The sequence below is a fragment of the Natator depressus genome, chromosome 21 (genome assembly GCF_965152275.1).
Source record: "Natator depressus isolate rNatDep1 chromosome 21, rNatDep2.hap1, whole genome shotgun sequence".
NCBI classification, from domain to species: Eukaryota; Metazoa; Chordata; order Testudines; family Cheloniidae; genus Natator; species Natator depressus.
The window spans coordinates 163413-175664 of NC_134254.1; the positions used below are offsets into that span (position 1 = coordinate 163413).

Here is a 12252-nt window from a genome sequence, read left to right on the forward strand (position 1 = left end):
CATGTAGCACACGTGTAGCGCTGCAAGGCCAGGTTCTGCTGGGTGGATGTTGCAGAAACAGGGGCCGAGAGGTGACAAACCAGCAGCCATGAGCTGAACCCACCAAACTAGCAGCCTGTGACATCACCATCCATCCCTTCAGCCCTCTGTCCAACCCTTCAGTCCAACCCCCTGTATGCCATATACATCCCTCCATCCACATTCCTTACACACTCATCTCCATATGCATCCCTCTGTCTCTCTGATTGTCCATGCAATGCTCAGCACAATGAGACTTGGACCCTGAGCGAGGCTTTTGGGTGCTGCAGTAATGGAGCTGGGGGTGATAATATAGGTCTGGGCAGCACTAGTCCCAGCAGCACTTCTTCTAAGCCCAAACTATCTACAAAGATGGGGGGCGGGAGGAGCGGCCCACTGAGCGTGGCAGGCAGTACACATCCTTCCCAGTACAGCAGAGACCATGCCCATAAGCAGATAGATCCTGCTCAGCCCCATGGGACACTGAGGGGACGCAGGGGAAGAGAGTGCATGCAACCGAGCATGGGAGCCTGCAGGGTCATTAGCCAGTACTTGGCTCTGTTGAAGGCTCTCCACATGATGTCTGCTTTCTCTGCCTTGGGTTGCCATGAGGAGTAGGGGCAGGCACCAGGTGTACAATCATTTGGGGGTTCAGTGTCTGGGAGGGGTTTTCGGAATACAAGGGGTTTTGGGGAAGGATGCAGACACCTACACCTGGGCTGTAGGGGGGAGTTTCAGGGGGATTAGACAATAAATACACTCCTACCGGGTCATACCAATGGTCCGTCTAGTCCAGTATTCCTGTCTATCATAGTGGCCAGTGCCAGACACTTCTAGCAGTTGAAGGTTTAGGGACACTCCAAAGCATGAGGTTGCATCTCTGACCATCTTGTCTGAGAGCCGTTGATAGACCTATCCTCCAGGAACTTAGTTAATTCTTTTTGAACCCAGTTGTATTTTTGGCCTTTACAACATCCCCTGGCAATGAGCTCCACAGGTTGACTGTGTTGTGTGAAAAAGTACTTCCTTTAGCTTCATTTAAACCTGCTGCCTATTAATTTCATTGGGTGGCCCCCTGGTTCTTATGTTACGAGAGGGGTAAAGAACACCTCCTTATTCACTTTCTCCCCACCATTGCTGATTTCATGGACCTCTGTCATAACCCCCCTTAATCGTCTCTTTTCGAAGCTGACCAGTCCCAGCCTTTTTAATCTTTCCTCCCATGGAAGTGGTTCCATTTGTTGTGGAGGACGCCCTTCTCTGCACCTTTTCCAAAGCTAATATCTTTTGTGAGATGGGGTAACTAGAACTGTATGCAGTATTCAAGGTGTGGGCATATCAAAGATTTACATAGTGGCCTTATGGTATTTTCTGTTTTATTATTTTTCCCTTTCCTAATAGTTCCTAACATTCTGTTGGCTTTTCTGTGCTGCTGCACATTGAACAGATGTTTGCAAAGAACTATCCACTATGACTCCAAGATTTTTTTCTTGCATGGGAACAGCTAATCAACACTGAACTTTATCTGTCATTTTGTTGCCCGGTCACCCAGTTTTCTGAGGTCCCTTTGTAACTCTTCGCTGTCAATTTTTTCAAGATAGTTAAGTCTCTTTCCAGAAGTTGATAGGTTGTGAGCAAGAACTGCTATGATGGGGCATAGTGGGAGAGTCCCTCTCTGTGATAATATATAGATCTCTTATAGATCTGACTATACAAAAGTAGAGTTAGCTAGGCCAAAAAAGAATTTGAAAAGCAACTTGCAAAAGACAGAAAAACTAACTGCAAAATTATTTTAAGTACATCAGAAGCAGGAAGCCTGACAAACAATCAGTGGGGCTACTGGATGATCAAGGTGCTAAAGGAGCACTCCAGGAAGACAAGGCCATTGCAGAGAAGCTAATTGAATTATTTGCATTGGTCTTCACTGCAGATGATACGATTCCCTCATCTGAGCCATTCCTGCTAGGTGACAAATCTGAAGAACTATCCCAGACTGAGGTGTCAATAGAGGATGTTTTGGAACAAACTGATTAAATAGTAATAAGTCACCAGGATCTGAGGGTATTCACCCAAGAGTTCTGAAGGAACTCGTATACAAAATTGCATAATTGCTAACTGTGGTATGTAACAGAAGGCCCTCATGTTCTTTTTAGACTGCCACTGCACAGTGATCTAACAGAAGGTTAGGAACCATTAGTAAAGTAAACAAGACAGAAAATATCATAATGCAATTATATGAATCCATGGTACACCCACACATTGATTACTGCGGGCAGTTTTGGTCGCCCTATCTCAAAACAGATATTAGAATTGGAAAAGGTGCAGAGAAGGGCAACAGCAATGATTATGGGTATGAAAAAACTTCCATAGGAGGAGAAATTAAAAATACTGGCACTGTTCAATTTAGAAAAGAGATGACTAAGGGGGATATGAGAGAGATCTATAAAATCATGAATAGCATGGAGGAAGTGAATAAGGAGTGGCTAGACTCCATAGTCCACCAATGCAAACTTTTTTTGGTTTTGTTTTGAGTTTTTTGAACACCAAGACAACTACATCGTTACTCCCTGGAGAAAGCCTGCAACTGTGACGTGTTTGTTTCCCCATTTGTAAAATGCGGAGGATTATATCCTCTTTCCGTTCAATTTCTGCATGAAAAACCCTCCGGAGCAGCTCATGTAGCCTGACTGATATTATATAACGACTACGCATTGGGGCAGTGAATGTCACTCCGCACACTTTCAAGGCTACTGCTCTTGCTACTCTTAAAAGCATCAAACGCTAATTTAGTAACATTTCACGAGAAAACTTGTTTATACTGCAGTCTTTATAAACTGGAGTTTTTAAAAATGAGCTTGAAGAGAAAGTCTTACTCTGAAGCAAAGGTCTGTCCTTTATGTAACTGAGTCCATGGAGGGACTGGCCCTAATTCTGCAGACACTTATGCATGTGCGTAACATTAGATGCATATCCTTTGAACATTTGCAGGCATAGACCGATCCCCAGCAATTACAGTAGAACCTCAGCGTTACAAATACCCCATGAATAACTCTGAACAAAATGTTATGGCTGTTCTTTCAACTGAACGTAGATTGAATACAGCTTTAAAACTTTACTATGCAGAAGAAATATGCTGCTTTTAACCAACTTAGTGCAAATGAAAACAAGCACAGAAACAGTTTCCTTACCTTTTCAAATCTTTTTTTAAAAGCTTTCCCTTCTTTTAATATCGTTCACATTTAATACATTACTGTACTCTATTTGCCTTTTTTTTTTAAATAATCTCTGCTGCTGCCTGATTACATATTTCCTGTTCCAAACGAGGTGTGTGTTTGACGTGTCGGTATGTAACTCTGGTGTTCATAACTCTAGAGGTTCTACACACAAAATTCACTTAAAGTCAAGTATTCATTAAGCTAATTTTTCCTACTGGGGACTAGGCTGCTGCAACAGGGATGGGATGGGAGAAGCCTGGGTAACTCTAGGGAACAAATTTTTAGGCCTGACTAGGGTCATTGCAAAAGCACAAGTTACAAAAAAACCAAAAAACACCCTACTGATCAATCACTGAACACACATCCAGCTGCACCAAGCAGTGCCCAGGTCACCACAATCTAGAAACACAGGCAAGAGAAAAGAAAAAAGAAAAGGAGTACTTGTGGCACCTTAGAGACTAATCAGTTTATTTGAGCATGAGCTTTCGTGAGCTACAGCTCACTTCATCGGATGCATAGCTATGCATCCGATGAAGTGAGCTGTAGCTCACGAAAGCTCATGCTCAAATAAACTGGTTAGTCTCTAAGGTGCCACAAGTACTCCTTTTCTTTTTTCTTTTTACGAATACAGACTAACACGGCTGTTACTCTGAAACCAGGCAAGAGAAAACAACTCCTCCCATGAGGTATCAGGGCCCAGTGGGGAGCTGCACTAGAAATACACATTAGAATTTGCCAAGGAAGATCAGCAGCTCTCAAGATGGAGAAATCCTCCTCCTGCCCCCAGAGCTAGTTGGGAACCTTTTATTGGAAGTTAGCCCCAGCCAAAGGGAAGTACTCTCCGTAGTCATCAGGGCTGTCACCACAGCCATTAGGAGACAAACACTTATCTTAGTGACAAGAACAGCTGCTTTGCTCCCCGCTGGTCTTGCCTGGCATCTGTCTTGAGGCCAGGCTAGTTTTGCTCTCCACCTCAGGACGGAGCTGAACTAATCCTCCACAAGTGTTCCCTTGCAGAAAACACAACCCAAGAAAAAAAGTTAGTGGCAGAGACAGCAATGGTATTTATCTCTGGCTCTTGCTATTCCAGAGAGATTTTTCCTACACTCCTCGAGAGAGTAATGGCTAACTGAAGAGGCACCTGGCTGCTCTTGCACCCAAAGCAATCACACTGCACAGCAGACTACTGTCCCTTCCCCTTGCCTTTATCCCAAAGAGGTCTGTACCTAATTAGAATGCTCACGTCTTCTGAAGGAAGCTAGTCAGTACAGACAAGGAGCCGAGTGCAGTGACCAGTTATTCACACCCAGTGATGTGGAAGGAAGAAAGTTGAGACCTGAGCCTCTTGGTTACAGGCAATTTGCCTTCCTGGAAGATAACCATAATTCAGGAAAACTAATACTTTCCCTTCCCGGGGCCCTGACACTCCCTTAGTGGGAAACCGGGGCTCCACCAACCTTCATATGCCCCAGTTAGATTCAAGGACTTTTTTCTCATGGACCCACCCTATGCTAACATAACACATTTCTCTCCATAGACAAGAGCGTTTGCAGCGCTCTTTCAATACTCACCTTAAGTAAATTTCTATTTGCACCTACTCCACAGCTCGCTGTCTGGTTTCCATTCCGCTGAATGGGCTCAGGGTGGCTGCTCCTTCTCTTGGTCTCTCCTCCAGGTTGGCCATTCTCTCATCTGCCCAACGTCATTAGGAACTGAAAAGAGAATGTAGGCCATCACTGGGGTGTGGAGGACAGACATGGGCAGTCAGGTCACCTGGTTTCTGCTTCCTGGAGCCCCCTTCCCTAGTCCCCACCAGCCTAGCCAGCACTTGAAGTGATCAGCTCTGGTAAGGGACAACAGTCCTGCGGGTCTCTCCCTACCCCTATCCCATCCCATGCCTGGGCAGGATGCTCAGGTCCTCTGAAGGAACAGAAGATGGTTTTCTTTGGCTGTACTCAATATTTTGTCCAGTGACTCACACCAGTGACTTGGAAGAACAGACCAGGAATAACAGAGTGTCCCTAGTTGCAGGCAGGTTTTCCTCCTTCACATTCAATCTTGGGGAGCAGGGTGATGCTCCTAGCCCATTAACAGCCAAATGCAGGGCTCCAACCTCCCCAGGACCCATCCCTTGCAAAGAAGAAGCATCTCTCTGCTCTCAGGGAGGCACCTTGCTACTCAGACACTTGATAGAGAGACATCATTTCAGCAAAATACACAGCTGCTCCTCCTCCATCACCAGACAGAACTCTTGGGCTCCTCAGCTCCTGCCAAGTGGGATGTCCAGGCTGCTCAGGTCCTCATCTGGCTGGGCTGCTCCACTGGCCTGGACAAGTCCTCCGCAAGCACAGCAAATAACCCAACAGCCATCGCTGCCCAAACCTGTGCCGGGGTGTGAGCTTCTGTCTTCCCTGTCTCATCTGCGCTAGAGCAGACCTATATTAAGACAGAGAGTCAACAATGATTAAAACTAAGATTATATCATGGAGGTCACAGAATCAAAGAATTTGTGACTTCCAGAGATCTCAGTGAGATTTTCCACCTCAGCCCTGGGGCAGCAACACTGGAACTGTCAGCCAGTGGGGGCCCCGTAGTTATCAGCCACCGCTGGCGGCAGGGGTCCCCTGCAGCTCCCAGCAGCCATGGGTGGCAGGGGAGCTCCCCCAGGCCCATGCCACAACAGATGGACTGCACAGCTCCCAGCTACTGTGAGCAGCGGGGGCCCCCCAGAACTCCCAGCTGCAGTGGGCAGACCCCAGAGCTCCCAGGCACCATATGTGAGAGGGGGACCCTGGAGCTCCCAGCTGCCACAGGCAGCCCCCAGTCGCTGCAGGCACGTGGGGGACCCTATAGGTCCCAGCCACCATGGGAAGAACCTGGAATTCCCAGCAGCCACAGGTGACAGGACCCCATAGACTCATGCCATTTTAGATGCACCCCTGTAACTCCCAGCTGCTGCATGTGACAGAGGGACCCCAGCTGTAGGGCGGCACAGCTTCCAGCTGCCACAGCCGCTGCGGGCAGCAGAACCCTGCAGCTCCCAGCCGCTGCAGGCAGACTCTGGAGTTCCACAGCCCCATGCCATTGCAGATGGACCCTGTAGCTCCCAGCCACCACAGGTGGACCCCAGAACTCCCATTTGCCACATGTGGCAGAGGGACCCAGGAGCGCCCAGCCACTGTGGGCGGGGGCAGGGCCCCACAGCTCCCAGCCACTGCAGGGGAACCCCACAGCTCCCACAGGCAGACCCTGGAGCTCCCAGCGCCATGGGCGGCAGGACAGCCCCCACAGGTCCACACCACTGCGTATGGACCCTGCAGCTCCCAGCTGCTGCGTGTGGGCCCAGGAGTTCCAAACAGCCATTGATGGTGTGGGGACCCCGCAGCCCTGCATAATTACAAATAGACCCCACAGTTTCGCAGACCCTGGAGCTCCCAGCAGCCATAGGTGGTGGGGGAGCTCCCACAGACCCCTGCCACCACAGACGGACCCCGCAGCTCCCAGCTGCTGCAAGCAGACCCGAGAGCTCTCTGCCACCATGGGTGGACCCCAGAGCTCCCAGCCTCCACAGGCACCCTTCAGCCACTGCAGGCAACAAAGAGAACCCCCAGCTCCCAACCACTGCAGGCAGACCCTGGAGTTCCCAGTCACCGTGGGTGGCGGGGTAAGCCGCAGCCTCATGCCATTGCAGATGGACTCCACAGCTCCCAGCCGCCACGGTCGGACACCAGAGCTCCCAGCTAAGCAAAGTTGTGAAGGCCAAGACTATAACAGGGTTCAAAAAAGAACTAGATAAATTAATGGAGGCTAGGTCCACCAATAGCTATTAGCCAGGATGGGCAGGGATGCTGTCCCTAGCCTATCTGCCAGAAGCTATGAGTGAGCAACAGGGAATGGATCACCTGATAATTACCCATTTTGTTCATTCCCTCTGGGGCACCTGGCATTGGCCACTGTCAGATATTGGGATAGGATATTGGGATAAATGGACCTCTGGTCTGATCCACTATGGCTGTTCTCATGTTCTTAGGAATCCAGGAGCTCCCAGACACCATGGGCAACAGGGGGACCCCACACCTCCCAGCTATCACGGGCAGACCCTGCAGCTCCCAGCAGCCATGGAGGCTCTGGAGCCACAGCCACAGGTGATGGGGGGAACCCAGGAGCCACAAGAGAAGTGGTAGATGCCTCCTGCTTCCCCATTTTGTCAGTTATTTTTAGTAAAAGTCAGGGACAGGTCAGCGCTTCCATCAATTTTTGTTTAATGTCCATGACTTTTATCAAAAATAACCATGACAAAAATCTTAGCCTTAACTATGATGGGTCAACTTGCAACCCTCTTCCCCAATACTTTTGTCCCCTGTAGCAAACATGACCCTTCCCCCCTCTCTAACGTGCTACTGACACTAAAACGACCTAAACCCGCCTACTTATCAATCGCTATTGCTTTGCACCCCATTGCCACCTGTACTTCTATGCTGCTGACGGCCAAACCCTCCCCCAGAAATCTAAACCCCAAACCCCAAGATTTAACCCGCCCCCCACCCAGAACCCAACCTGAACCAATAATTGCTAACCCATAACCCTATAACCTGGTCCCCAACCCTAATCCCCTTAACCAAAACCGTAGCCCCATCCTCACCCCACCCTAACCTCTAGCTCTGAACCCCGCCCCCCTAGGCCTGACACCGCTTCACCCAGAGCCCAGCTCCCCACTCCCCCCCGTGCAACAACAGCGCAACCCCCAGGCCGCCCGCGGACAGCGCCTTCGCTCACACGCACAGGAACAGATTCTGCAGCCACGAACATCCCCCCACGCACCCGCCGCGACCCACGGAGTCGGTCCCGCCCGCGGACCTGCGGCTGGCTCGCTCCCCGCAGGATCCTCGCGCCCCAGCCTGGCGATTTCCCGCCTTCCGGTCAGCGACTCCAAACCGTCCCGGGTCTTCGAGACGTTTCTAAGCCGCCACACCTGCGGAGATCTCCGCCCCCAGGCACTGACAGCCCATTGGCTGCCAGCTCCAGAAAACGTCACCTAGTGACAGCCCATTGGCTCTCAGAAAACACCTGCGCGCGTAAGCGGGCGCGACCTGCGAACATCCCCAGGGGCTGCGGCTTTTCGCCAGGCAGGACGGCGGCGCCCGCCGCTGTGGTCTCCGCTCCTCAGCCCAGGCAGCCGGAGTCAGCGCCGCTCGGCCTCGAGCTGCTTCTCGCAGGCGTGCACTGAGCTCCGACTGCACAAGGCCCTGACGGCTCCGCCCACCATTGCTTTCAGAAAATGACGGCCCAATGGGAGATTAGCTCTGTCTGAAAACGTCACTTAGTGAGGGCCCTATGGGAGATCAGCTTTCAGAAAACCTCACCTCACTACGCCCAATGGGAGATCAGCTCTTTTAGAAAACGTCACGTCACTAGGCCCAGTGGGAGATCAGCTGTCAGAAAACGCGGGGCAGGCCCGAAATCGCGAGACAGCGAGCGCCCCGCCCCCGCCGCGTAGCGGCTCTCCTCGCAATCACCAGCACGCGCTGACCGGCCTCACGCTGCCTTCCAAGCCAGGCACCGCCGCGCGCCGCAACTGCTCCCCTGCGCGTTACCCAGGGCCGCGGTCAAGACAGCGCGCGTGCAGCGCGCGCAATAACACGCCTCAGCACGCTCCGTCAAGAGCGCATTTAAAAGGCCCCCCAAAAGGCAACGCTCTAGTTTCAAAACCGCCGAAAAATATAATCGTGCCAAAACACGCCCCCCGTGCAACAGTCCTCCGGCAGCTCGCCGCTGTGCCCGGCGCGCCTTCCCTTCGTCCGGCGACAGGCTTCCCGGTCAGGGTGACCCCACCCCTAGTCAGCCGCAGGTTCTGCCCAGGCAGGCTCCCAATTAGCCACACTAAAAATATGGGTCCCAACCCCAAAACTTACTCAAGTTTTACCCCAATGTCCCGACACGGCCAGATTTTAACATGCAAATAAGATACTGCCTTGCTCAGTCAACTCTCTCTGCCCTTCGGCGGGAGCCTGCCGCCAGCCAACAACGTTGATATTTAAATTAGCTAGTCCCTCGCTCAGTCGCTCCCAGCTCCCTCACTTACCTTTCTCCTATCAGCTTCAGGCCTTATTGGGATCCAGAAAGTGGGTGGGCAAAGCTCACCCACTGCTAAAGGATCCCCCCCCAGCCTAAGGGGGGGTCCACAGGACCTGGAAAACCAAGTAATTATGGGGGACAACTAATGAACAACAGGGACGGGACTGCGGGCAAAGGGTCAAACGAAGGGAACTGGACGGGGACACCGAGCAGAGAACCCCGGACAGCGCCCACTGCTCCTCAGAGGCGTCAAGGGAGTCAGTGGACGCCGCCCAGAGGAACTCTGCCTGGAGGCGTGAACGGACGGAGGATCGGAAATAGGCCCCGCAGTCGCAGGAGACTCCATCGGCCAATCTCCTCACCCTGGTTTTATAGATGGCCACTTTAGCCAGGGCCAGGAGGAAGTTGACTAGGAGGTCCTGCGACTTAGTGGGGCCACGGACAGGGAGTGCGTAGATAAGGAGGTGAGGGGAAAAGTGCAACCAAAACCTTAACAAAATATTCGTGTGGAGCCGGAATAGGGGCTGCAACCTTGCGCACTCCAGGTAGACGTGTGCCAGCGTATCAGCTTCAGGCCCCAGGGTTTATAAATGCATAAACCGTGTGGGATTCTAGCAGAAGAATATCACTTATTCAGTTGGGTTAGCAGTTGAGGAATGTGAGCTGTTTTGAGGGGACATAATTGCATACGTGGGCTAGTATTGCAAAGATACCATTCGAATTTCTGTGAGACAATTTTAAGGGTAATTTATATTTGGTAAAAACCTTATTTAGTGAAAGAAATGCTGGAGTGACAGCACGGTTACTCGGGCTACAAAAACACTTTCCCCCCGGGTGAAACAAGAAGTTCGAATTAGAAAACTACAGAGCTTGTTCCAATGTCGGTACAGGTTTAATTTAGCTTACATGCAGGTTTGTTTAAGGCCGACTGTTTTGGTTTATTGGTTTGGTTTGTTTTTTTTTAGTTGAATTGGAGCTTTTAATTGATGTTTGCTGGATTGGAATGTCTGACATGCAATATCAGTTTTGACACAGTTCTGCATATTTTTATGCAGATTTGGCCAATATTCAACTATTCAATTGCTTTATAGGTGATTTTAATAGGAGGGCTTATTTATTTTGTTATTTTATCATCCTGTAGTAGCACTCTTTTTTGATAATTTATGACATTTGTTAATTTTTGCTTTTAAAAACAAAATAGTTTTTATTAATGTTTGGGTTTTAAATTAATCATTGGGTTCAGTTTCATATTTTGGTTTATATTTTTCTGATGGGATATTTACGAGGATTTCGGATTTAATACTAAAATTTGGACAGATTTAGATTCTTTATATGGACTTGGACTAAATCCTGTTTACTATTTTATTTTAATAAAGGTTATATTGCTGTAGACCCTGGCCACGGGGGAGAGGAGATGAGCCTAGCCTTTAACTAAGGAGCAGAAGCATGGGCCCCGTGAGGGGTGGAGCCAGGTGATGAGGGGGGCACAGCCCCTCAATTTTTTTTATCTAGCCCACCTCACTGCCCCCTTCCTCTCCCTCTCACCAAACGGCAAGAGGCTGATGCCACACCTGCTGGCCACGCTGAATTACCCCAACTGGTCACTGGGTGTCACTGCTGCTCCACGGGCGACATACTCTCTGAATTACCCTGACTGGCCACCGGGTGTCACTGCTGCTTCATGGGAGATACAGTCTGTGCATTACCCTGACTGGCCACTGGGTGTCACTGATGCTCCAAGGGAAACACCTTCTGTGCATTACCTCAACTGGTCACCAGGTGTCACTGCTATGCCAAGGGAAACATGCTCTGTGCAAAAAGAAAAGAAGTACTTGTGGCACCTTAGAGACTAACCAATTTATTTGAGCATAAGCTTTCGTGAGCTACATTACCCTGACTGGCCACTGGGTGACACTGCTCCTCCATGGGACCTCCCCCCCATGCATTACCCCAACTGGCCACCTGGAGTCACTGCTGCTCCATGGGAAACACAACCTGTGCATTACCCTGACTGGCCACCGGGCGCCACTGCTGCTCCAAGGGTGACATAGTGTCTGCATTACCCTGACTGGCCACCGGGTGTCACTGGGCTTCATGAGAAATACACTCTGTGCATTACCCAGATTGGCCACTAGGTGTCACTGCTGCTCCAAGGGCATCACCTTCTGTGCATTACCTCAACTGGTCACCAGGTGTCACTGCTATGCCAAGGGAAACATGCTCTGTGCAAAAAGAAAAGGAGTACTTGTGGCACCTTAGAGACTAACCAATTTATTTGAGCATAAGCTTTCGTGAGCTACATTACCCTGACTGGCCACTGGGTGACACTGCTCCTCCATGGGACCTCCCCCCCATGCATTACCCCAACTGGCCACCTGGAGTCACTGCTGCTCCATGGGAAACACAACCTGTGCATTACCCTGACTGGCCACCGGGCGCCACTGCTGCTCCAAGGGTGACATAGTGTCTGCATTACCCTGACTGGCCACCGGGTGTCACTGGGCTTCATGAGAAATACACTCTGTGCATTACCCAGATTGGCCACTAGGTGTCACTGCTGCTCCAAGGGCATCACCTTCTGTGCACTACCCCAGCTGGCCACCTGGTGTCACTGCTGCTTCATGGGAGATACACTTTGTGCGTTACCCTGACTGGCAACTGGGTGTCACTGCTGCTCCAAGGGAAAGACCTTCTGTGCATTACCTCAACTGGTCACCAGGTGTCACTGCTATGCCAAGGGAAACATGCTCTGTGCATTACCCTGACTGGCAACTGGGTGACACTGCTCCTCCATGGGACCCCCCCCCCCAGGTGCATTACCCCAACTGGATACCTGGAGTCACTGCTGCTCCATGGGAAAGACAACCTGTGCATTACCCTGACTGGCCACCGGCGCCACTGCTGCTCCAAGAGTGACATAGTGTCTGCATTACCCTGACTGATC

General features: G+C 50.6%; 1 long non-coding RNA gene across 2 annotated transcripts; it reads right to left on the reverse strand.

Annotated features, from left to right (window-relative positions):
• Positions 1-3849: 3849 nt before the first annotated feature.
• LOC141975656 (uncharacterized) lies at positions 3850-8481 on the reverse strand. Of its 2 annotated transcripts, XR_012635978.1 has the most exons (5): positions 8091-8481; positions 6885-6998; positions 5404-5669; positions 4805-4945; positions 3850-4243 (listed from the first exon to the last, which is right to left on the reverse strand). It is a non-coding gene; the product is annotated as an uncharacterized LOC141975656 (long non-coding RNA). The 2 variants fall into 2 exon arrangements; XR_012635977.1 differs by lacking the exon at positions 6885-6998.
• Positions 8482-12252: the final 3771 nt, after the last annotated feature.